Below are 27,144 nucleotides of genomic sequence, written 5' to 3' on the forward strand. Positions count from 1 at the left end.
CACCAGGTTAGTAACCATTGAAGGTGCAACTGTGAACAAGGCAGAAATTTTTTGCCTACTGGAGAAAAGAAGCAAACACAAAATTACACTATAATTTGAAGAATGCTGAAACAGGTGTGGCAATATGTAAATGTTGACACGAAAAAAAAAAAAAAAAGAGCATCAGACTACATTTCAAATAGCATTGCACTAAAAGCAGATCTAAATTTTAACTTATGCTTGACCAAGGGCTGACGGTATTGCTTTTGAAAAGTAATCCTAACTTCTCTGAGACTATGCTTTTTCATTGCCAAAGACAATTCAGCTAACCAATTTTTAAAGACTTGTTCTATTTATTTGAAACATAGAGTGACAGACAAGAAAAGATAGAGAAAGAAAGGGAGCTCCCATCTTCCCATCCACTCCTCAGATGACCTCATGGGCACGGGCTGAGCCAGGCTGAAGCCAGCACCCCAAAACTTCTCTCACCCTGGTGGTAGTGGCAACAGCACTCAGGCCATCATCCACTGTTTTCCCAGGTACATTGGCAGGAATGGATTGGGAACTCGCCTGGGTGGCATCACAGGTAGCAGCTTGACTCGTTGTCACAATGCTGCAAAACCATTTCTAAAGCCTATCCTACTTTAAGCAATCTATGAAGTTTTAACTTGAACACACAATACATATTAAAGTTGGCTAATCAGAACATTGGTTTTGAAGTCTCTAATAACTTTATATTATTATATTGTAACTACATTAGTAATTATTTCAAACTGCATCATTTAAAAAATATATTGGGGGTCCTGGCGCAATGAACTAGCAGCTAAGTCCTCGCCTTGCATGTGCCTTGCATGTGCCACAATTCCATATGGGCACCGGTTCTAATCCCGGCAGCTCCACTTCCCATCCAGCTCCCTGCTTGTGGCCTGGGAAAGCAGTTGAGAACGACCCAATGCCTTGGGACCCTGCACCCACGTGAGAGACCCAGAAGAGGCTCTGGGCTCCTGACTTCAGATTGGCACAACTCTGGCTGTTGTGGCTGCTTGGGGAGTGAATCAACAGATGGGAGATCTTCCTCTATGTCTCTCCTCTCAGTGTATTTGACTTTCTAATAAAAATAAAATAAAATAGGTAGAGAGAGAGAGAGAGAGATTATAGATATCACAGTCCTGGCTTGAATCCCAATTGTTCTGTTTCTGATACAGCTCACTGTTAATGTTCCTAAAAAACAACAGATAATGATCCAAATATTTGGGGCCCTGACACCCAAGTAGGAGACCAGAAAGAACTCCTGGTTCATGGCTTCAAAATATTTTTGTAATTTTTTTAAAATTTTTTTAAATTTAAAATATTTTAAATGTATATGTGTTTACATATACATGTACAAACATATATATGAGAGAGGGAATAATTCATGTGAATTTCATGATCAGTATTAGATAATGTTAAAAAAAAAACTAATATCACAAGTGGAAATACATCACCTTTTGAAAATTCTAAAGTGATGCTCTGAAAGGAAAAGCGAGTGTTTTCAAATATAAAAATTAAAATCATCTAAGCTAGATTCAAATATCATTAGAGTCACCAAAATGAAAAGAAATGCTAAAGGCAGGCTTCGCACAATTGCCCAGTGGCTAAATCCTCGCCTTGCATGCCCCAGGATCCCACATGGCTGCCAGTTCCTGTCCCAGATGCTCCAGTTCCCATCCAACTCCTTGCTTGTGGCCTGGGGAAGCAGTAGAGGATGATCCAAAACCTTGGAACCCTCCACCTGTGTGGGAGACTAGGAAGAAGCTCCTGGCTCCTGGCTTCAGATTTGGTCAGCTCTGGACGTTGCTGCCACTTGGGGAGTGAACCAATGGACAAGTCTTTCTGTTTCTCATCTCTATAAATCTGTCTTTCCAATAAAAACAAATATTTTTAAATGTTAAAGGATAGCATTTTCCCTTTTTGTATTATATTACCTTAATATCCACACAGAAAGAAAATAGTAAGATTAAAAGTTAAAAAACCTAGGGTCCGGCGCAATAGTCTAGCAGCTAAAGTCCTCGCCTTGCACACACCAGGATCCCATATGGATGGCTGTTCTAATTCCAGTAGACCCACTTCCCATCCAGCTCCCTGCTTGTGGCCTGGAAAAGCACTTGAGGACGGGCAAAGCCTAGAGACCCTGCACCCACATGGCAGATCCAAAAGAGGATCTGGGCTTCTGACTTTGGATCGGCGCAGCTCCGACCACTGAGGTCGCTTAGGGAGTGAATCATCGGATGGAAGATGTTCCCTCTCTGTTTCTCCTCCTCTCTGTATATCTAATTTTCCAATTTAAAAAAAAGTTAAGAAAGCTTTGGGGGAGGAAAGAAGCAAAGTGGGTGGGAGGAACCCCTATACCTACAAAACTGTATAATGGAAAATAAAATAATAAATTTTGTATTTAATTTATAAATTACAAAAGCTTAATTTCAGTCTGAATAAAATTTATTTATAGGAGAAGCCTTTTAAAGAGCACCAATATGTAAAATATAATATTCCAAATTATAATGAAGTCACTTGATGTGACTTGATGGGAAACACAATAATTATATGCTTCCTGATCTTTAAAAATGCAAAAAAAAAATACACTAGAAAGAAAACTGATTATGTCAACATCTGGAAACAAAGTCATATTTATTTTTAAAAAGGGGGGCTGTGCCCAGTGCATTTCACCAGTACTTAAATGAATATTATCTATGAATTTCCTAGACTCCATTACTTTCATGTCCACTTGAAAAAAAAAAAGCTTATAATGTTAAATAATAACAACCTGAAAACACAGTTGATAGGTTAAGACATAAGATTTTGTCCTTAATTTCAATGAACTATATAAAACTGAATAAAAATATATAAATTTATTCAATCATCCTTAAAATTCCACTTGGCATTACAGCTTTCAAATTTTAAATAACCTTTTACAATCAATTATTTCCATTAACTAAGACTAAGTGAAAAATAAAAAATTATGGTCTAAGAAGGTAAACAAAAAAGGAAGGTTGTAGGGATGAAACAAAAGAGAAACCATTGCTTTGTGTAGTTCAGAAATAATTCTACACTCCGAAAGTATTTATTAGGAAATAACTAGAGACTGACTCCAATTAGGCAATGTAAAAGATGTTGCCCAAGGGAAGCTTGCCATACTTTATTCATGTACACATCTAATTCCATTGTCTAATATTTAAGTTGTTACTTATTTAAGAAATGGATGGACAACAATGAGGAGAGATACAGAACAGTCCACCCCTTTGACTGGTTTGCTCCCCAGATGTCATCACGTGGAGCAGAAGCCAGGAGCAGGCAGTTAGTGCAGGTTTCACACACTGCTAGCCGCAGCCCAATGCCCTGTGCTACCACACATCGCCACTGCCTCCCAGGGTCTGCACTGGCAGGAAACTGAAAACAAGAGCCAGAAGCAGGTAGTAAACCACTAAAACAAACACCTGCCTGTTCATAGTTTTAAATCAGAATTTCTCTCATCTAAGGCATCCCAGCTTTCAGTTACTCAGAAACATCTCAAGGGCCTGACCCAGGAGTTCCTTATCCCTGACAATCACAGAACCAACTTTTCTACCAAATAGTGAAGTATTTGAAATCTTGGAAGAATGAACAGTTACTAGTTAATCCGATTGTCCAGAGGGAGATTCTTGTCACAGACTTTGCAGGTACAACCCAGCAACTCTTCCGACTACAGGAGAAGCAGGACCTGCTCTGAGCTGTTTGGATTTCAGCTCACAGTCTATGGCCATACCACCCTGAACGCTCCTGACCTTGTCTGGATTTCAGTTCACTGATTGATACTGGCATTCGATCCATTCATTTGCATAATTTAAAATTGCACCTTAGATTTTACTCTTATAGTATTCAATAAGTAATTATTGAACTAAGTGCTCACTCAGTACTGGTAAAAAGATTCAGTAGTCTGTACTTTCAAGAGATATATAGCTTAACATCATATTCATGTGTAAATGTACCATCAATAAAGAAAAGGAAGATAGAAAAATAATATTTGAACAACTCACACAAGTCTTAGTATTTTCTGTAAAATAAAAAATATATATATTTAGCATTATATATCTGACCTAAAAGACAACTTTCTGGGAATTTATAACAATATTCCAAGACAATATTGCCATGATTTAGAGTGAACATCAAGTATTCTAACATCGAGTTGGTAGAAGTCTCTGGATATAATAATGAAAAACATTTTACTTTTCATGGACCACACTCTGCTTTTAGCTTCAGATGCTACAGACTCCCTTTAACCTAGAGAATTCAACACTGTAAATACTAACAGACACATTCAACCACTTTATTCACACAGAACATTCAATTATGACATGAATGCTGAAGAAATATAGCTGAATATTATCAAATCATTAAACTTATGAAAAAATGTATTTGCTTGACTCATTCAATATCTGTTATATGCTTAGTCTTCTGCTGGATGCAAGGACAAATATTACGCAATGAGGTCCCTCAAGTAATTCACAACCTAGCAATGGTAGCCAGGAAGGGATTAGGGAAGAAAATGGCTGTTAGACACATGGCCAACATCAGGCTTTGAGATGGCAGCTCTCTTAGTTGCAATCCCACAAAATTCAGGTTTAGTCCATGCACACAACACCCTATCAATAATCTGTCTTAATCCAGGAAAATTAATCTGGGATGTAAAAAGATAGGAAAAAACTCCAACAAGGAGTTGTAAGTCTCTAGTTGAAGGCTTGGAAATAGGTCACTGTTCTCTTGGAAGTCCAAGCACAGGTCTGATAACCTAAAGCTGGCAGTCATTGGAACAAAAGAAAAGAGAAATATTATAGCAGCACTAACACTGAGAGCCTGAGCCACTGGCTGACTTCTTATCAGGTTTCAGCACCTTTCACTTCAAAGCAGAGGTAGAGTTAAAACCTCCATAAAGAAAAATGAAGGCAGATGTGTACTCTTTGCGACAGTATAAGAGTAAATCAAGTTAAGAGTACTAAAAATGAACATTTAAGTAAGATGTTATGGAGAGCAAAGAGAAGGAAGTATTTAAGGAGGGAAATATTCAGAGAAGAAGATGGAGAACGCTTTACAAAGTGGCATTTTTGCCTAAATTTTAAAGATCAAATAGTAATCTCAACATTTCTCTCTCTCTCTCATTCTCTCTCTCTCTCGATGTAAGAAAGAAAGGGCAACCACAGCATTATGAACACAAAGAGGTATAAAAGAATGTGTGTGGCCTGCAATATTCGGGATGGTGAGAGCATAAATTTAGTGTGGATTTGGAAAGCAGTGGGAAATGAAGGTAACAAGATAATCATGGATCAGGTCCTAGCTTCATGTGCTTTGTTATGGAATTCTAGGTTTGTCCTCTGTAGTTAATGGGAAGCCATGACTGGATTTTAGACGTGAAATGCAGGCTTATCTTTTGGGAGCAGCATGCTGACAGCAGTATTAAAAAAACAAAAAAAAAACAAAAAAAAAAAACTGGAGACTATCTAGGAGACCTACTGCATGGATTGTTCTAATCATCTCAGAAATGATGAACATTGAATCGTAAATGTGGCATTGAGATCAGAGACTTGGAAAGAGGATGTGAGAGGAAAGTGCAGTCAAAGATTCTCAGCTTGTGCAAGCAAATTTAAAAAGATGTCCTTCTGTAAAATCACAATAGAAAATTCCATAGGACCAAAGCTGCACAGTAACACTTAAGAATGAAGGGGAACAAGTTAACATGATAGGATCATTGGTTTCCCTCAAAATTTTTAAAAGTTGCTTAGTGTATACAAAGTTTTGGGGATTGAATGATGGCGACAAAGGGTGCAGACACATTCGAGATGATGGAGAATCATTAGGGTAAAGAACAGAGAGCAGATTACAGAAGAAGTTAGGGGTCAGACAGTCAACGGGGGGTACCTGGAGACCCGCTGGACACAGGCAAGAGGTGAGGGCGGCAGAGCGGTGTTACAGGTAACAGAAAACCCATCGGCCACTGGCGAAATGTGATCGGGACTCCAACGACACAGGGATCCAGCAGCAGCCATAGATCGGTGCCTGCGGCAGCCAGGAAATGAGAAGCTAAGGTCATGTAATCACAATTTCCTGGGATTCTGAAAACCCCTTCCAGAGACACACTGATGCCGGTGAATGGAAACTCTGTTGAGGGGCTTGGGATTGGCTTATTTCAAGGGTTTCCCACACGGGTGTGCTAAGGCTTCTCCGTCTTCACAGACTTCCTTTGTGCCCCGGACACCCAGACGGTCTGATTCCAACCACGCCAGTGCTCCTGGATTACAGCAGATGGGTAGGATTTTTTCTTCTCTTTGGGAGTTGGGGTAGAACGTCATTAAAGCCTATATCATTATATCAACAGTTGAGGTTTGACAATGATTAGAATTTTGGGTTTTTTTTGGTAAAGATGGAAAATGAAATGCTTTAATGCTGTACTGCCAATGGGAGGGTTTTGCCTTTCTTGCTCGAGATTTGCTAAAAATAATAATACACTTTTTAAAAAGTTAAAAAAAAAGTTTTTCAGATTGTATGTGGATACAAGTGCTAACTCTACAAGTTACTAGCTTGTAACATTGACTTAATTATTTAATATCTATAAACTTAATCTTATGCAATACTTGTTTGTTTAAAAGTCATCTCGTTTCCAAGAAGGTTTAAAGCAGTTGGTCAAAATACATCATGTAGTGGACATTTTACACAGCAGCTAATAATCTAATTGAGACATCCACACCCCATACTGGAGTTATGGTTCAAGCTCTGCCTACACCACTTCTAATTCGGTTTCCTATTTTGTGCCTGAGAAGCAGTAAATACAGATCAGTTACTTGGAGTGATGGAACCCGCATGGGAAATATTGATGGAGTTCCTAGCTCTGGCTTCAGTCCTGGCACTTGTGATAATTTGGGAAATAAACCAGAAGATGTAGGATCTCTCTCTCTACCTTTCAAACAAAAATAAAATAATTAAAATAAAAAATATACACTATCCATTAAAATAAAATATTTAAAAAGTGGCAATAAGGGAAAGAATAGAATACACAGATCAAAAGTGAATTTACAGGTTTATTACTTACAGTGATGTAATTTTGAGTAAGAAATTAGTTTTCTATCTGTACATGCATCCTAGGAATCACGTGGGTTCTATGACTCACATTCCCATTGTGGGTGACTCTCCAGAGTCTTGGGAAACAAGGATCAGCACAAAAAACAACATCCTTGAACATAACACAATGTAAAGTTTCTCAGTGCCAATCAATGTTAGCACAGCTAAGTACACATCTAACAACAACAACCAAAAAAAAAAAAACCCTCTCTTCCTCTATGGAAATGAAAATAACAAAAGCTGGATGAAGAGCTATCTCAGAGTCAGGTAGATTCAGAGAAACAGTTAGAGCTTATTTAGATAGGGAGAAAAAATGTCTTTATTCAGAAAACCTCCAATAAACAGTTCTACCATAACGGTCACTCGAGGACACCGTCTAACCATCTCTCCTCCACTAGTGGTCTCCCCGTTCATTGCTGAGCCACTGTTTTGACAGTCTCAGTTAGTAAGCTTCTCAGCCTCAATGTATACAAGAACCTAATTTTCAGAAAGAGGATATGCAGCATAAATCCTGACTAAACAAGACCAATTGAAAGAAAAGTCTGGTGGGCTCATGGAAATTCTAAATATTCAAAAGACAGTCCAATCCTTTACTATAATATAAGCAATCAAAATAAGAGATATTATACAATATATTTCCTTACAAATTTACTTTAGTAAATGAGTATTTCTAATGAGTTTAATTGTCTATCATTTAATGCTATCAAAAACTTGAAAATGCTGCTTTCACAAATGTTACATAGGTTAAATGTCTCTCTTGACCCATATGAACTTACATTGAAGTTATCGGCCCACTATTAAAGGCATTGCAGTTATGAGAAGTTATAGGAGCTAAAACATAAAGAGTCTTGATCTCAGAATTAGTCCTTCTCTGTAATATTTCTATTCATCACTAAAGAAAAACCTACATTGCAGTATCGTGGGGGTTGGGGAGAGTAACTATTATTCTTTGGTGTCAGCAAGCAGCCCTTGCTTGCATCTCCTGAAGGCCTTGAGCACATTAGGACCCCCATCTCAGGGACTAGAGCCAGCGGGTGTGTATCTGGCCTCGGCACAAGCATTGCATGATAGGCCAACTCCATTACTGACTCCTGTGCAGAGGCTAAGAACACATTCAACTACACACAAAAGACAAGACTGCCTAATTCTCTGTTCCAACCAAAGACCTCAAGTATCTCTTCAAAGGCAAAAAAGAATCTGACTATTGCTTTCGGTCAATTGAATAGCTCCTTAGGCCAAGTTCTAAAGTATCCAAGTCTGTGAACACTGTCTGAGGTGATCACGGATGACTGACAGCCTTACAATTTACACTTGGAGAACAATGAGGAGCCTGTGGGGGATAAATGGAATTTGTCACCTCTTCCCCAAAGGAACCACAGCTTCTCAGAATAGTGAGGACAATGTGGGGGACATAACTATTGGCACTGAATGGGAGTTCTCTGGATCTTGAAGGTGGGATTCATTAGATGAGATAGATTTCCAAGGCACAGGTAAGTCCTACAACCATGACCAGAGAGAAGTAACTAGAAATGACGTGAAGTATTTACATCCTTCAGCAAGCCCTAAGATTCATGGTGGGAAATGAAATGGGACAGCTAGGTAGCCTGCTTAGGATCATGATTTGGAAGCCACACCTCCCTGACTCTATGTAAACCCCACCAGCCTGTCTATCACTCACATGACCCCATCCCCCATCCCACTCAGGACATTCTTCCCCTGATGAGAGACTTTAGGGTAATATCTCTCACCCCTCCCAAACACACACATAATCAGTCAACAAGAAAGGAATTCTGTCTCTCCCCACAGACAGAGGATGGTAGGCAAAAACATTTCTCTCTCTCCCAGCTTTCTTCTCCTGGCCCACATGTTTCTGTGATCGCCTCATCTTTTAGAAACACTTTATAATTTTTTAAAGAATTTCTACTACAATATATACTGAACAGTGATTACATCTGGGACATGAACTGGTAACAAAGGAAGGAAAAAAGAGATTTTTTTCCTTTTATATTCTGTTTTGCTTTCATTATTTGAATTTTATTATCTTTATATACATTATTTTTAATAAGATTAAAATACTAAAAAAATACCAACATTCAAGAATTCTCTTCAAATCAGCCCGCTTGTCTCTAAATAAAGCTTACGTATAAATTAGAAAAAAAGAAAAAGAAAAATTCATATAAGGAAAATGTGATAACCATGCAATGATGTTTCCGGAAAATTTCAAAGTACTCTAATTTCAATGTAAGACGATCTTAATGTTTGTGACCAATGAGCAAGAAGTGGATGCTAAAGCTATTCTTTGTCACTTCAAGTTTGTCATATATCCTACAGTTAAGATATCCCATTTATTTATGAGAGTTTTCTTTAAAAATAGAACGATCCTTCTATAATTATTAATATTCTTTTCCTGAAGCAAAGCTGTCAAGTAAACAGAACACCGTGTTACCATGGGACAAGAATGTGATGACATTCTCATACAGCCAAACCAACAAATATGAATAAGAAGCTGAGATTAATGAATAGGAAGAAATTATGAACATAAGGAAAGAAATTAATACTCAAAAGGACTGATGATAGTGTTATCTTTAAAGTCTGAATGTACAATAAGTAGCTTTTATTTTTAAAGTTTTATGATTTTTTTTGCTTTTAAAACCTATGAAACCAATGAAATGTATATAATCACAGGCTAACCTTAAATGACAACTGAATATCTCTAAGACAAGGCTTAGAGTGATAATAAATTTTTAATAAAGATCAGCATCACCAACAACCTAACTAGATAGGACACCTGGTGTCTCTCTAATCCTGGTGTCTTTCTAAACCAAAGAACTGCCCGTCCTGCTCGTCTGTTTGATTTGACCAGGAGCAGAGACAGACCAGCAGATCCCAGATGAGCAGTGCAGGAACAGGGTGGACAGGTATAAAGCTTTTTATTAACATTCTTTCACAAACACAGTATCCCCTCTATTATTTACAGACATGTGACAGGGTCTGTACCTTCTTTTTAAAATTTATTTATTTTTATTGGAAAGGCAGTTTACAGAGAGAAGGAAAGAAGGAGACTAAAAATTTCCATCTGCTGGTTCACTCCCCAAGTGGCCACAATGGCCAGAGCTGAGCCAATCTGAAGCCAGAGGTTTCTTTCTGTTCTGCCAAGCAGGTGCAGGGTCCCAAGGCTTTGGGCCATCCTCTACTGCTTTCCCAGGACAGGGACAGGGAGCTGGAAGGGAAGTGGAGCAGCCATGCCCTTATGGGATCCTGGCCTATGTAAGGTGCGGATTTAACCATTAGTCTACCATGCCAGGCCCAAGGTCTGTACCTTCTAAAATACATAATGAATCACAGGTGCATTCAATATCTAACGCAGTAAACAAGTTACCCTTAACTTACTGGCTTAAGATAAAAGTAAGTATTTATACTGACTTTGCTGCAATCCATAGGTTTTGATATTTTTGTTCTTTCTTTCATTTCTTCAAAACAGTTTCTTTTATAACATTCTTTATTGAGTCATAGATCATATAGTAGCACCATTTTCTCCAAGAAAGCTTTTTTGTTTTGTTTTATTTCTTTATCGACACACTGGTCAATCTGTAGCATGTTATTTAACTCTATGGTGTTGTAAAATTTTTTAAACTTTATTCCTATTGCGAATTTTGTTTATGGGGTTTCACTTAAGGGAATGTGTAGTAACTGCATAATAGATACTTGCATACACAGATGTACAGTATGCATCTCTGCTTCCAAATCAAAGGACTCCCATTGAGACTGTTGGATGCATCTTGACAATAGGATGCTGGAGTGTCTGCCATTGTCTGTACCAGCAATGTGAGGACACACTTGAATAGCAGACTGATGGACTTATGACTGCTTATGAAGGACTATACTGTTGCAATAATATGGGGGAAATCAGTTTTAAGGGAAATTCCAGAGCCTATGGAATTGTAGTATAAAATTTAAAATGTAATAAAAGTGGGGGTAGGAAGGTAAGTATTTACTACCCATAGTCTCAGCAACTGGGAAATCCAGAAGCAGCCTGGGTGGGCATTGTGGGTCGGGATTAATCATGGAAGTCAGATGTTGCTACAGCTGTTGACACCTGAAGGCTTGACTTGGCTGAGGGAGCTCTTTTTAAGGTACATTGCACACAGGACTGGAAACTGGATGCTGGCTTTTAGCAAGAAGCCTCGATTCCTTCCCACATGGACCTCTCCAAGGGATCTTGAAATGTTTTCACAGCAAGGCAGCTGGTTCTCTCCAAAATGAGCCATCCACAAATTCAAGACGCACGAGACAGAAGCCTCAGTGCCTTTATGTATGACCTGGCCTTCTGTTGAACTTGAAGGTTAATTTGAGAGGGAAGGACAGAGCATGAATAGAAACATTAAAGACTGTCTTGCAAGGGGGATATAACAGTCCCAAGAGCGTAACATAAGAATGGCAAAATAACCTCAACACCTCAGAGTTTATCCAGATGTATCCATTTATGCCACTTGAAAATCAGAGAACATTTGTTTAACCTTGTCTTCCTCCCCTAAAGCCACCTATAATATCGCATTAGCATCTTCAAGCAGTTAGCTTACTTTCTGTATGGAATTAATTACTCATCTTAAAAGTAGATCACAGACAATAAAGTTACAGCACTTCAATGAAAGCATAACAATATTCAGCTAGGGACATAAGTCAGACTTGATAGACCATGAGAAAACAGAACAGCTATTACAATACTGAAAGTACATAAAATAAAAATGTAGATAATATTGCCACACTATGCATATAAAGAGTGAATTCCAGATTTAAAGTAGGAAGAGAAAACATCTGCATAAATAAATATTATATACATATCTATGAATCTATGTACATAAACGCAGAACAACTATTTTACATTCAGACTTCATTACATATGAGGATATATATGTGTGTGTATTTCTTCACTTACATGATCTATGTATTTAAAAAATAATCTTAGTCAAATTCATATTTGGCAGTATCACTTACCTCTTACTGTATCATTCCTTCAACAACTCTATAAACACTGAGCCTTCTAATCCTTACCAGCCCTGAATCCCACTATTGTGAGAAAAAGCTGATGTCATAAACACACTGGATTACAGTGTCACTAACGGCACAATCCCTGAGACATTGCCAGTTTCACTTGCTTCCAAACAGCTGCTTGGAGTCTGAAGAAAAGAGGCAAATAAACATAGCTCTGGAGCTATCAAAATTCTTATTTTTCATTATTAATCCTTAGCCAAAAAAGTAGACAGTTTGGAGGTACAGAGGGATAAGATGATTTGAAATAATCTTAAATCTTTCCTAACAATCATATTGTCTCGTAGTCACAAAAGCTTCAAGGGAAGAAAGTCATTTCCCCCTTCCCACGACCTCCACCGTAAGAGCATAATTTCTACGCTGTTATGCAGCCTCCGCCAGCAAATGGTAGTTATCAGTAACATTTTCACCTGCAAAGTCTGTAATCCCTAAGACCACCCACCACTGATTAAATAAAACTCAGAGAGGCCTTTCAAGAGATTTTATTGTGTCAAATGCTTCTCTAAGTAAAAAAGTCTAATTAATGTATCTGGTTGTGAGCCTCCTTTTGTGCTTCCACTGAGTGATTCATTTGGAACACTCCTACATTAAGCTTCTGCTTTTCTTGGCAAAATCTTGAACTGGCTGATGTCTTAGAGGCTTTCCCATGTACCCCTTCTTCACCTCACTTTTCCCCTCCTTTCATGGACTCCTCTGGTTACCAAGGAGCTTCTCATGCTGCCTTCCACATTCCATCTTTTGCAAAGCCACATTCCAGACTCTTTAGGATTCCCCCTTCTCCCATTAGGACATACTTTTCCTAGGACTGACTTACCTTGGAAGGCTTGCTAAGTGAGTGCCTAATCTGATCATCCCAACTACCATACTGATTCAGTGTTCATTGTCTCTGGAATCATACTTTAAGTCAATTCCCAGAGATGCTATAAATATCCCAGCCTATGTATTTTAGATATTTTGGTAAACAGTAAGAAAAAATCAGTGAATAGAACTAGGTCTCCTGGTAAAGTGATTTCTATTGATATGTTTTGCCTAGACTAGGGAGTTGATCTTTGAAAATTATTCTTCCTGAAGTTATTTTGAAGGATAGGAATGTAGCTCCAAGCATGGAATGAGTATTCTGTGATTTCCCATTGCACTTAAAAATGAAAACTACAATTCTTTTCATTGACAAAATGATCTGATGACTCCTTTCCTGTTTCCACCTCATGTGCTACACTCCAGCTACACAGGACTTGTCTGTCCTTGAACATACCGGGCTGCAACATCAGGCCTGCCTTAAGGTCTGCAATGCTGTTTTTTCAATTATCAGCAGAAGAGTTGCTATTTCATTTTCTTTTTCTCAATGCAATGCAAATGTCATCTTTTTAGACACTCTACAGGAACCTCACAATCACTTTCTAGTTCACAATCCTATTTTATTTCTCCATTGTATTAGTCATCATGTGATAATTTCTGGGACCCCCTCCTAACGTATGTCTCACTGTCTATCATGTTCATCACTGTGTCCCTAGTATTTGACATAGAACCTGATACATATTCAGTGTTCAATAAATGTGTGCTGAATGAATAGATGAAGGTAAGTACAAGTTAACATTTAAACTTAAGTAATTGGGTAAGAAGTTCTGTTGAACTGCTTTGGAGGAGGTGTTGCTATCACTATAACCAAAGTTATAAAACTGGATTGATAGTATTTTTATTGATCGTGCACTAGAATATTTTTGTTTAAAATATTATAAGTAATGGATTGGTAAAGATCACTTGTGCCTTTGAAGAAATATCAAAAATTCATGCTAGTATTCCATGAGAAATCCTGCCAAGGGGATCATATTCTGCCATTGTTAAGAAACTGCATTTTTCTGTGGTCAATTACTAGCTTACTATAAATATGTAGTTTCTGCTGTGAGGACTTCAGAAGCCAATGAGCAAGCAACTTGCCTGACACAAGAACCAATCAATGATCCCTGCCCACTTGCAGTGTAGCTAAGCAGAAAAGCATTTCCAACATACCATGCAATAGCACTAAACCAATAGCTAGCTGATAACGCAACAAGGTTCTCCCAGTAGCCTGCCCTCAATGTCCCCTCCCGAAAAAAAGAAAAGTCAAAAATGCAAAATTTCTAGGCAATCTTATTTCAGTTGGTTGCAGTCTGAGAGCAGAAGTTTGAGAGCCGTTCAGCAAGCCTGTGGTTAGGTCCTTCATTCACAGTACTGTCCTCTTGAAAAGCAAATGAAGGCAAGTGCATGGATTACAACCACCTCGCTTTCCTTCTGCCACCTATACAGTGATACATCAATTTTGTTTTTGTTAATTAATTTTGGCTTTGCTAAACTAAAATTTCAAGAGTTTTTAAAGGCATCTTTGCTTTAAGTTAGCTTTTATTATATATATAAGAAGAAACTTTATATATAATATATATAATAAGAAGCTTTTATTATATATATAATATATATAAGTATATATATATATATATATATATATATGAGAGATAAGCACAAGGGGCAATGAATAACATTTAACCCCTTTAACAAAAATATGCATAAGAAATCTTATTTTTAAAGAACAACAGTAAATTTTCTTGAAATTATTAGTCCCAGGAATGCTTGATCACTAACTCTTGTAGGGGAAATTGTTAACAATTTAATGTGGGAGACAAAACTCTAAATACCATCCTTCAGTTATTTCACTGCCAAGTTTAAGAAAATGCACACAATTCCACCATAACATGTAAAACAAAAACGTCCTAATCTTGTCTTCTTTAGTCAATCTCTTATACTAGTCATTCACTTTGTTCTGATTTGCATCTCTCTGTGCCAAGACATTTCAGAGTAAGATAATAGCCAGCTCCCATGTACAGTGAAACTGTGAGATGTTTTCCACCCTCCCTAGCCCATTTATACTCAGCCAGGTTGGGGCAGGCCTAGAAGAGCCCTGCCTGTAGACAGCCCCATCAACAGAGCTGAAAAACCAACCCTTCTGCTTGCCTCAAGCTGCCATGCGGCTCCCTAAGAAGGGTGGCACGCCAGGCAGCAAGCACACCTGGCCAATCTGATGTCCCGGTGGAAGAGCGTGAACTGAAAGTGAATACTTTCTTTCTTTACTCCTCTACATTTATAAACACGTGCTACTCCAGGAGGAAGAGAGCGGAATCAGAGGTGTTAGGCCTCTCCTATTCTATGGGAGCTAAACTATTTTAAGAAAATAGAATCAAATTGTCTTTATAGGTTACAGCTTCCACAAAAATTTCCCAGTGCTTTGTGGTTGATGTCTTCTAAAAAATTAAAAATGGTGATGCTTGAATGCTGAGGAGCAATTAAAACGCCAGCTGAAGCACCAAGATAAAGTTGTGACCCCCTAGTGACCTCTAGCATGGAGCTGAGCTCAGGAGAACAAGCGAGGAGGGGGAGGGGCAAGAAGCACTCAAGGCTAGAGCGCCGTTGTGCATCGTGCCCACGTTTTCTGTACTCCTCAGCCCTCCGCTTTCCTCTGAGTTGAGGTCCAATTTGAAGGTAGCCCCACAACTCCCCCTCTAGAGCCTCCGGGCACTCCGGGTGGAAATCAGCTCCAAACACCACATCTTCCTCTTCGCCACAACCCTCAGGTACGATTCGGCAGCACACAGCCCTCCTCACCCCCGACCCCGACCGCGCACGGTGTTAAAACTGGCTTCGCCTCTCCGCAGTGCTGCAAGCAACCTCTGGGGAAGTGCGAGCGCCCGGCGAGAGCGAGGCCGCGCCCGGGAGTGAGCGAGCCCCGAGTGAGCGAGCTCCGACCTCTGCCCGCGGGCGCTGCGGGAGCTGCGGGCGCTGCGGGCGCTGCGGGCGCTGCGGGCGGTGGAGCACCTGCTCCAGCCCGAACGGCAGACCACCGCTCCAGGAGCAGCCCCGCAGTCCCTTCCCGGACTCCGCCGCCTCAAGTCACCCTGGCAACAAGCTCCTCCTGGCCCTCCCTGCCGTCGCCGACCTTCTCCCAACTTCGCAACTTTTGGATGCCCTGGTTCCGAAGGAGCAACAGGGGAACAGCTCAGCCGGAGTCACGGCCCACCTGGAAAGGTTGAAAGAGGGTTGGTAGCATGCAGGGATGCGACCAGCAGCAGGTCTCCTTGACCGTCTAGGGAAAACCAGAGCCAGCCCAACTCTACTCAGCTTCCGGGGGCTAGAGAAATAAGCAGAACTTGTCACGGTAGATGAAGCGAAGTATTGGGAGGAAAAAACAAAGCTCGTGAGAAATCTCGGGAGAGAGGACAGAGAAAAAGATTCCAGAAGGGATGCGTGACTGGCAGTCTGGAGCCCCTTTTCTTCCTGCTGCCCTGAGAGGAGACAGTGCAACAGATTAAGACCCAAGCTCCTGGAGTCAAAGGAAGTGGGGTGAGAGAGAGAAAGTCACCAGGTTTCCCCAGGTTACAAAAGGGACAAACTCCTGTCAGAATATTCCCGGAGGCGGAAAGAGGAAGCCGCTCCGAGGTTCCCAGCTCCCGGAGCAAACTCCAGCCTGCTGGCATCTTGGCACTTGACTGAACCTGGCTGTAAACAGGCCCGCCGAGGGGCAGGGCACAGGTGTGAGACGGTGGGCTCCGAGACGCGGATGCAGGGAGACTCACCCTTAAGGCTGCGGGGCTTTCTCCTCCGGCTCATCTTCTGGTCCCGGCCCTCCCTCCCGGACGCCCGGCGCGCTTCCTCCGGCTGAGGCGAAGCTCCGGGAGCTGGCGCCGGGCTCCCCGACGAGCTGCGGCCGCCGCTCGGCGCTCAGCGAGCTCTTTGTTGCTGTGATGGCATCTGCGAGGCGGCAGCCCGGCGGCGCGCTCGGCTCGGCTCGGCTCGGCTGCTGCGCGGGCGCCGCCGCCCCTCGGCTTTCGGCCCCGCTCCCTGGCGGTGGCCGCGGCTGCTGCGCCTGCTGCTGGAGGGGGCAGCGCCGGGGTCCCCGCTGCCGGAGGGGGCAGCGCCGGGGTCCACCGGGGCCCGCCCAGGCTGACCTCCCCCTTCCCCGCACCCTCCCTCCCCACGCCCCCTCCCCGGGCGTCCCGTCTGAGCCGCCAGCGCCGATCCCGCCGGCGCCGTCACCCCTCAGCCGCTACTGGGGACCGAGACCCGGGCCGCGGCGGGGAGAAGCGGGAAGCCCGCGGCCATCCAGGGACGGGAAGGAGGGAGCCAGGCAGCGGGATTCTGCTCGAGCCCGCAGCTTGCCTGCCTGCCTGCCTGCCTGCCTGCCTGCCTGCCTGCCTCGGGGCTTCGGAGGTTGCCTCCCAGGCGGGCTGCAAGACTCAGTGGGCTCACGAAAGGCGTCAATCTTCCTAGGCCAAGAGCCCCAGCTAAGTGCCACGGCTCGAAGGGTTCCTAACGCCCTGGCCGGCTGCTGCCCTTCTCTGCAGCCTCCTCGGGACAGCGAGCCCGAGCTCGAGCCCGAAGAGGCAGGGAGCCCGGGCGCGCTCCCATCTCAAAGCTTCCCGTGCAAACTGGGAAAGGGGGAAGAGCGGACAACTGCAGGCTGATGGAGAGGGAAATTCCAGAAGCTGAAGGACATCTGCAAGAATGACCTTGTAGGGCCCTAAAGCTCTATAAAGCCCAGGGCCTGGGGCAGTTCCCTTGGGGCTGTGGGGGAAAAGGAAGGAAATTTCGGGTTCGGGTGTTAGTGAGAGTGGGCAGGGGGAGCTGCGATTGCTTGGCCCCCAGACGGAACTTTTACCCTGGGGTGCCCTTGCTTGATGCACTGGTCGTGGAGTTTGCCCTGGGAAAGCTTCCGGGAAGGAACTGTCCTCCTCTCCCGTGCTGATGGAGGGATGCGAAGGAATCTTGCCAGGATCATGGGACGGGCATGGGCAGGCCAAAGTGTAAAACCCGCGGAGCAGTGGTGGAAAAACAGCCGACTTCAAAAGAACCACTGTGATTTTTTGGTGTAGCGCTACAGGAGAAAGCCTACAGTTTCTTTCTTCTTCCTTCTTTCTTCCTGTCTTCTTTCTTTTTTCTCTGCCTCCTCCTCCTCTTCCTTGTACCTTCTTTTTTCCCCTATGCAGGAGCTAGAATTTCAACCCAAATTCACTTGCTGATTAACAGGGTTTTTTTTTTTTAATTTCCCCCCTTTGTCTTCATGACAATCTAAACACTCAGTGAGTTAAATCAACACTGGTAGCCAGAAGCTGCCCCAGTGGCAGTGCAGTGCTGCACGAAGAACAGCAGAGCCGAAAGCTCCAGGTCAGAGTTGGGGCGCTGCAGCACCAGAGAAGGTGGGCAGGTGCTAAGATGTCCTCTCAAAGATGTCCTGCTAAGATGTCCTCTCAAAGTCTTGAAACTCATTCTTTTTTAAAGCCTTTCTAAATTTAACTTTTTCTAAGTATAATATATCCAAGTAAGTAATCTGAAGACCAGGGTGGAATGGCCCATGTATCTCACCACAGAGGTGTTAATCAGAAACCATACACAACTAGTGAATTTATTTTAATAAGCAAAATAGACCTATTTTCACATGCCTAGCCAGAAACATTAAGAGTTATCTCTTCCAAAAACTTCCTCTCATTTCATTAAAACCGCTCTGTGAGATTCTCTTGTTTTTAAAGATTTATTTATTTATATTGGAAAGTCAGATATACAGAGTAGAGAAGAGACAGAGGAAAATCTTCAGTCGGATGGTTCACTCCCCAAGTGACTGCAATGGCTGAAGCTGTAACGATCCAAAGCCAGGAGCCTGGAGCCTCTTCTGGGACTCCCAGGTGGGTGCAGGGTCTTAAAGTTTTGGGTCGTCCTCACCTGCTTTCCCAGGTCACAAGCAGGGAGCTGGATGGGAAGCAGGGCTGCCAGGCTTAGAACTGGTGCCCATTTGGGATGCTGGCACATTCAAGGAGAGGATTTAGCCACGAGGCCATCGCGCTGGACCCAGCCATGTTTTACAGATGATAAAATGGAAGGAGTGGAGGTATGGTGAGTCAGTTACAACTTCTAACATTTAATCACTTCAAAGTATTTTTATATGGTTATTCAGTTGAGAGTCACAACATCAAAGAATATCATGATAAACAAACCCATTTCATGAGTATTAGCAGTTCCTCAGGACACTTGACACTAAGACCAAAAGACACCAAGGTCACAACCCAGACTCTGAGTTTTCTGAGATCTCTTCGTTTAGACAGCACTGTGTATTAAACGGTTCCTCCAGACAGAGTGCCTGCAAGCCTCAGTAAGGCAGAGCCAATGGCAAAAGCAGTGTCCGCACATGTGCTGTACTTGAGGACTGTGAGACAGAGAGCACGAACATTGTGAGTCAACCGCAGGTTCCCTAGGAAACAGAGACCTTGGGTTGCCAGGATTATGATTTGCCAAAAGAAGTCAGAATTTCTTGTTTTCTTGATGAAATATCCTTTGTAATGTTGATTTAAATTTATATTTTAAATAAAAGAGGCAAAGGCATTCCTAACAGAACACACACACAGTCTTCTTTTTTTTACTTCTTTTATTATTATTATTATTATTATTATTATTATCATTTTATGATAGAGTTCCAAAGACCCTAGGATTTCCCTTACCACCTCTTACACACACACACACACACACACACACACACACACACACACACACACGAGTTCCCCTATTCCATTACTATAGTATAGCTCTTCATATACAGTCATAAGTCAATCATTGCATGCATAGACAAGGACAGAAAGTCTAGCATCCTATTGTCAAGATATTGTTAACAGTATCATTGGGAATCCATCTTTGATCTGGAAGTGATGCATACTGCATTGGAGCTTCATTTCTAGATATGATAATCTCCATTACACTGTTACTGTACCTCCCCAAGTAAATGAAAAGCCACAAAATATAATCAAAAACAGGAAGGAAAGAAGAAATTACAAACAACATGAAGTTAAATAAAAAGCTACTGAATGACTAATGTGTCCCTGAAGAAAAGAAAAAATCAGGAATGTTCTTAAAAGAAAATGATGCTGCTATATGATCTATGAGTAAGTGAAGAATTTAATGAGAAAGTATTTTGAGGAGATGAAATTTTAAAAAATCAAGATCTATGAGAAACAGTTTTCACTGATTTTTGTTGATGAAATGTATCTCCTGCAAGCAACAAATGGATGGTTTTTTTTTTTTAATCCAGTGGATTATCTATGATGTTTGATGAGCTGAAGCCATTTACATTAAGGATTAGTATGTATGGGTGGCAATTTGGTCCTGTAATTTTAGCAGCAGGTTGTTCATTGTTTTGTTTAGCCTTCTCTTGTTGTTCTACTGGGATGTTCTTTACATTTGCCTTTGGTTTGGGTGGGTGCTATCTTCTTCTCTGCCAAGAGAACATCTTTAAGTATTGTTTGCAGGGCAGGTTTGGAAGAGGCATATTCTTTTACCTTTATTGTGGAAGAATTTTATTTCATTTTCAAAGACAAAGGAAAGCTTTGCATAACACTTGATTTTTTTTTTCACATGCACATTTCAGGATCTTTTCCTTATGTTCAACTGAAGAGAGCTTGATTATCATGTGTCATGGTGAAGATCGCTTTTGGTCAAGCCTGTTGGACATCCTATGCTCCTCCTCAGTGTTGTTTCCCAATTCTTTCCCCAGATAAGGGAAATTTTCCCTTATTATCTCATTGAATACACCTTTAACATCAGTTTCTCTTTCTGAACCCTCTGGACTTCCATAACTCTTATATTTGGCCTCTAAATAGTGTCTTTCAAATCTTGAATACATTTTTTGGCCTGGTCCAGCTCTGCTTCCAGCTTTTTGTTTGTTTCTTCCTGGTGACAGGAAGTATCTTCCAATTCTGAGATTCTTTCTTCTATTTGCTTTATTCTGTCTTGGAGACTCTCCACTGTACTTTTAATTTGCTCCACTGTATTCTTCCTTTCTAATGTATTGGCTTTCATTTGATTCATTTCTAGTGTAACATATTCCTTAAATATCTTGGACTCCTGTATTACCTGGTTCTCATTGTTGATAAAAAGGTTTGTAACAAGAGTTTTGAATTCTGTATCCTCCATTTTCTCAATGGCTTCCTCAGTTAACTCTGAAGTTGGCAAAGGCTTTTGCTCCTCTGCAGGGGAGTCTTCAGTAATCTTCATTGTGCCTCTGTCTCTTCTTTTGCTCTTGGTCACTGTACTTCTGGTTATCAGGTTCTGCTCCTTGGGGCAGGTTCCTAAGCTGTGTCACTCACAGGTCTACAGTTGAATTTTACTTGTTGCAATTGGCACATGGCTTTATTTGCAGTCAGTTGTGCCACTCCCTCCAGTGAGTTCCAGATCTGGGTTCTTATGTTAGACTTCCACTATGGTCTCTGCAACCCTAGATCCTGGCTCACCACTCACCACCTCCTGTGACACGGTGCTGAGGCTGCACTGTTGTCTGTATGACCTTTCTTCCACTCTGGTTGGAACAGGTCCTAGGATTAGCTAGGTGTCCTATACAGCTAGGCTGTTGTTGGTGGTGATCTTGCCCAAACCTATTGAACCTATTGGCTGTTAGGTTTGAGGGCTACAAGAGTCTATTTTGACCTCTATGATGCCATAGTTAGTATTATTTTTCCTGAAGAACCTTTGCAATGCATTGATCTCAGTGAATTTGCTTCCACCTCAGTGCATGTGCAACTCACTGTTGCCCCTGAAGACTTAACGCCTTTGCCACCCTATACAAAATGCCACCTGAAGTGTCACTACTAGAGTTCTTGATCGGCAGGCCATCAGTCCTAGGGCTACCTGGACCTGTCTTGAGTAGAACCTGTAGGATTCCATGTTGTTGCAGTTGAATGAGCCAGAAATAAGTTCACTCTCAGCTCAGTGAATGTTCAGTCCTGTCCTGTAGCCTTTGTCTCTCTAGACAAATTTTACCTGATATAATTCTAGTTGGCAGACTGGGCTATGAAACCGACCCTGTTCATCACTACCTGTCTGGGTCCTTCCATTTTGTCTCTGCTTCTGGTCAAATCAAACAGACCAGCAGGAAGGGCAGTTCTTTGTCTGGGTTCTCCTCCTGAGCTTCTGGTGAATGTCCCTTCCCACCTTGTTGCTGGTTTAGTTCTAGCTGTTGCTGCAATTCAGATGCTGCGCACTGAATGCTGCTGGGGTATTGGTCACTGTAACACTACACGGTTGTGTCTGCTGCTTTCCCGTGTCTCAGTCTCCAAGCGTCCCTGTGCTGTTATTCTGTCCTTTCCAATTTCCTGGAATGTGCCTTCTCTGCTTCGCACTGGCTATTGTTTGTCTGTTTAAACGTGTCCTTACCCTCTTCCACCATCTTGATTCTCACCTCATCACACACACAGAGTCTTTATGCAGTTTCTGTGTGTCTCTTTTTATATTCCGATCTGTTGTGCTTATCTTTAAGGAGCAGGAACTGAATTGAATTCTTGGATGTGAGTCTGATTATAATGGCATCTAGAATTACCAACAACCAAGACTGGGTACCATTAATCATGATTTTTAAATATACATTTAGAAGGATTGGTGCCTCTCAATTTCTGGCTATGTATTTTTATTAATATAAAGAGAATAAATTTCATGTAGTTCATAGGTATAATTCTAAGAAGATAAAATTTTTCTCCTTCCCCTTTCACCCATTTTCCTGCCCTTTCTTTCCCTCCTTTCTTCTAAAGGTTTTGGACACAATTAATCATGATTCTTATGATTTTACAAGAACTAGTGTTTCTAAACTTCTGGTCATTCTCAAAGCCATGTAGCATTTAAATTGCACGTGATTCTTATTTAATAATGATGATAAAGTACTTATTTGGGCAGTGATGATAAAGACAAAAATGATACAATTTCTGTTTCTTTTCTATTCTAGGAAGGTGTGGATGAGCCACTTTAAAATGCAGCCACAAGACTAGAACTGTAACTTCAGTTATAAACAGTGTAACCATTTCATGTTATTCCATCCTTTTCAGGATTACCTACAGAGAGAAAGATAGGATGGAGAAAAATACACATTCCACATGTGGGAATATTAATTGAACTCAACAGAGGAAAAAGGCCTTGTCTTATAAATTGCACTAAAGGCCAAAATGAAAACGCAGACTGTAGACAGAAAGCATGGCTATCATTAAATGTATGTTAGTGCAGTTGCAATCAAAAGGTTGGGAAATGCAACCTTTAGATTAATTTTGGCTATGTATATTGAATGTCTATCCATAAATTAACAACTCTAACTTAGGTAAAATGAGAAGGAAAATATAAGTTCTAACAACCTTGATCATATTATGATGTGAAAGGATGTTAAAAAGTTCAAACTTGCCATTCTATTGAAAAAGTAGTTGGTTTTTAAAGATTGCTGTATGCAAATATCTACTATCCACCTCAGATGAGGAATGGAGGGACACTGCAATTCTACGACTGGACCTAAATAATGTTAACAATAGAAGGGATAGTGTAAAACCCCCAAATGCTCTCAAGCTGTCTCATTGTAATTACAATTCCTGTATAAAGCTTTGTTCCTGGATTTGCCTTACCAACTGATTCTCTCATATGTCAGTGAACAATTAGCATGCAAAATTTCATAGTACACAGATTATCAGGAATCTTTACAAAGCTTGTGGAAATGCATATTATGAAAAAGCTATAAACAAAACTTTAAACTTTTTTTTCAAATATCTTTTAATTTTAATTTTCCACTAATTTTGGGGGGGCATTCTCATAACTAATTATTTGTGATATATTTTTGATAGTAGACCAACTAATTTTTCATTATTTCTCTTGTTTTCTATGTATGTTTATTCATCTGATATCCAACATTTGGTCAAGAAATACACACTGAGTGCCAGATACTGTCCTAGGTAATTGGTTACACAAAAGATACAAAAAACAGGATGGCCTTTGCATTTATAATATTCATAGCATTATATAAAGGGGACAGAATTAACCAAATAAATTGACAGTTACAAATTTTTTGACATTCATGCTGATCTCAGAACTCCAACCATGAATAAAAGTGCAGGTTCCATGGTCTGACCGTGGAGTACATGTGTCAAAGCTGAGCCCCTCAGAGGCTCAGATGGAGCAGATGACAGCAAATCCAGGTGCACACGGAGGACATGGCAGTCCATTGGAACCTGCAGAGGACAGCTGGTACCACAATAGAGGATGAAGGACAAAAGAAATTGATCAACTACCCTAGCCACATGTTGGCAGTGAAAATCTGGGCAAATGGAGACTCTAAGGTGGGCTATGTTAATCAGTGGATTCTGCAGCGACTTCATCGTGCTTGGAATGGTGAGATTAGCAGTAATTCATAACTGTTGAACTCTCAAACACATTTGAGCAGTGCCCTCAGAACAAGCCCCACTTCGGGGACCCTGGGATGTGTGGGAGGCTGGGTGGGGCTTCTCCCTTTATCTCTCCTTTTACCCCAGATACAGAAATTTTAAAAAGAGAGAGAATGTGGAAACAATGGTCTTACCCACTTTCCTTTAGCCCTTGACCCTTTGTGCCCTAATCAACTATGTAACGGTTATAATAATAATAATAATAATAATAATAATAATAATAATAAATTGTTTAAAGTTCAATAGAAAGAAAAACAATGCAATGAGTGAAATAACATAAATCATAATTTAGATCGAGAACAGCAAGGAACAATCATCTGAGGGAGTTATGTTCAAACAATATGAGCTAATAAGTTTAAAAGAAATAACAGATTGCAAGGGATCATCAATGGATGATAAAGTCATCGAATCAAAGTGTTGAGAATACATGCCATGGCTTCAAAGTAGCATTTTATATGATAGTCATTAATTTAAAAGTTGGAAACAACCTCTAGGATGAAAAGTTTGCACAGCTACCATGTTAATCAACTAAGCAGTCAAGCTTAACATCAACAGTTGAGGGTTGGACATCGTGGCACAGCGTGTTAAGTGGCCTAGAGCTCTGGAAAGCAGCAGCAGATGTCTTAAGCATTCGGGTACCTGTGGGAGACCAGGATGGAACTGCAAGCTTCTGATTTCAGCCTGGCCCAGCCCCATAATGAATAAAAGAATATACAATCCATGTAGTATTCCTGGAAAAATTGTTTAAAATAAATATAATCTGGAGGGGAGAATATCAGAAAATCTCAAAACAGAAAATTCTACAAGACAATTGACCTGTACTATCCTAAAGAGGGAAAAAATGTCATGAACATGAAGGGGAGTGTTCAAAAGCCTAAATGTGCTGCATGACTCTAAGATTCCATATCGAAATGCAAAGTTGAAACATTTTTATTTTGGGCAACTTTCAAAAGTCAAATGTAGGCTGTGAAAGGGTGACTTCACAACATTTGTGGAGAAATGGTTTTAAAAACCTAGTTTTCTGGCCCGGCACGGTGGCACAAGTGGTTAAGGTCCTCGCCTTGCACGCCCAGGATCCCATATGGGCGCTGGTTCTATCCCAGCAGCCCCGCTTCCCTTCCAGCTCCCTGCCTGTGGCCTGGGAAAGCAGTCGAGGACGGCCCAAAGCTTTGGGACCCTGCACCTGTGTGGGAGACCCAGAAGAGGCTCCTGGCTTCGGATCGGCATAGCATCGGCCTTTGCGCTCACTTGGGGAGTGAATCATCGGACGGAAGATCTTCCTCTCTGTCTCTCCTCTCTGTATATCCTCCTTTCCAATAAAAAAAAACAATAAAAAAAATCTTTAAAAAAAAACACCTAGTTTTCTCTGTAATACACATGTTTCATGAACTTTTTGAGGACTCTTCATATATTGGATATTATTCAACTAATGTGGATATTTCTAGGTGGGTTGGTAACTTTGTTTTCTGGGACAATACCCTTCATCTTGGGAGATGAATACTAAAGTAGGAGATGAATACACAAGAATAAATATGATTTCACCTGATGTTAAACCTGGATCTCGAGATGTTTGCAACTTGCTTCTAATGGTCAAGCTAAATAAATAAATAGTTATTAGTTAATTAGGTACATGAGTGATATAGTTGAATAATGAAAATATTAAAAATTGATGAATGGTTGAATGACATAGAGACATTCATGTGAAAAATCTCTCAAGCATTTTGACTGGCTTGAAATTTTTCAGAATTTAAAGTTGTAGAAAAACAGGAAAAAATTGAAAAATAAGATCTCTCCCTATTAAAGTAAAGCAGATTATTCAGGATAGACTGAATCTCTTAGGAGATTGGTTTTCATTTTTTCAAAATGTCTCCCCTTCTTGCAAAGTGATTACTTCTAAGAATCTCAACCTTCTTTTTCTGGTGATCCGTATGTTTACACTGATTCTCATTACTGCCTTTGTTGTTGGAGACTTAGCATTATTTTCTATCTGTATCTCAACACTGAGTGTCCACCCACAGCCACGACTACCATCTTCCCTTGAACAGACACATCTATTCAGATCTCTGCTGTGAATTCCAGCAAGTTTATCAACTTGCTAGATTACTTTTTATATCTCTCAACATAATTCAAGAACCTTTCTATATCTTCCATAACATGTACCAACCTTAGGGAACCATGTAATGTTCTGCAGAAAAGCATATGCTACCATTTGTAAGGCTACCATTACTACCTAACGTTGGCTTAACATGGAAGCTTCCAACCTCATAACTATCTCCCAAATTCCCTCCAAAAGCTACGAACTCATGAACTGTGTGGTAGGTAAAGGACACTACTGGATTTTCTCTCACTCGCTTGTCTCTTACACACGTTCTTTAACTCCTCTTCCTGGATTTTCTACTTTGCACATAATGGGATTTCTCTTGCATCATATTCTCCATGCATTCTATATTATAGTCCATTACAAAATTCTGTTTTCAAGAAACTGAACATTTCCTTTTTTTTGTAAGAGGCCATTTCTGGAAGTTAGAAACCAGAAAGCAATTTTCCATTTCAAAAATACTGTACAAGGATTCAAGATAATTTTCTCACAAAAAACTAAGATTCAAAACTAGAAGCGATCCCTTTTATCCAGGCAAATTTTGCTTTCTTAAAAAGCAATAAATATTACTAATTTAATATATAATGGGTCAAAAGGCAAAGAGTTTATGAAGTATTAAATATTCATTGATTACACAAGCCAAAAATA

This window comes from Ochotona curzoniae, unplaced genomic scaffold, assembly GCF_017591425.1.
Source record: "Ochotona curzoniae isolate NIBS_2020 unplaced genomic scaffold, NIBS_Ocur_1.0 contig_4612, whole genome shotgun sequence".
NCBI classification, from domain to species: domain Eukaryota; kingdom Metazoa; phylum Chordata; class Mammalia; order Lagomorpha; family Ochotonidae; genus Ochotona; species Ochotona curzoniae.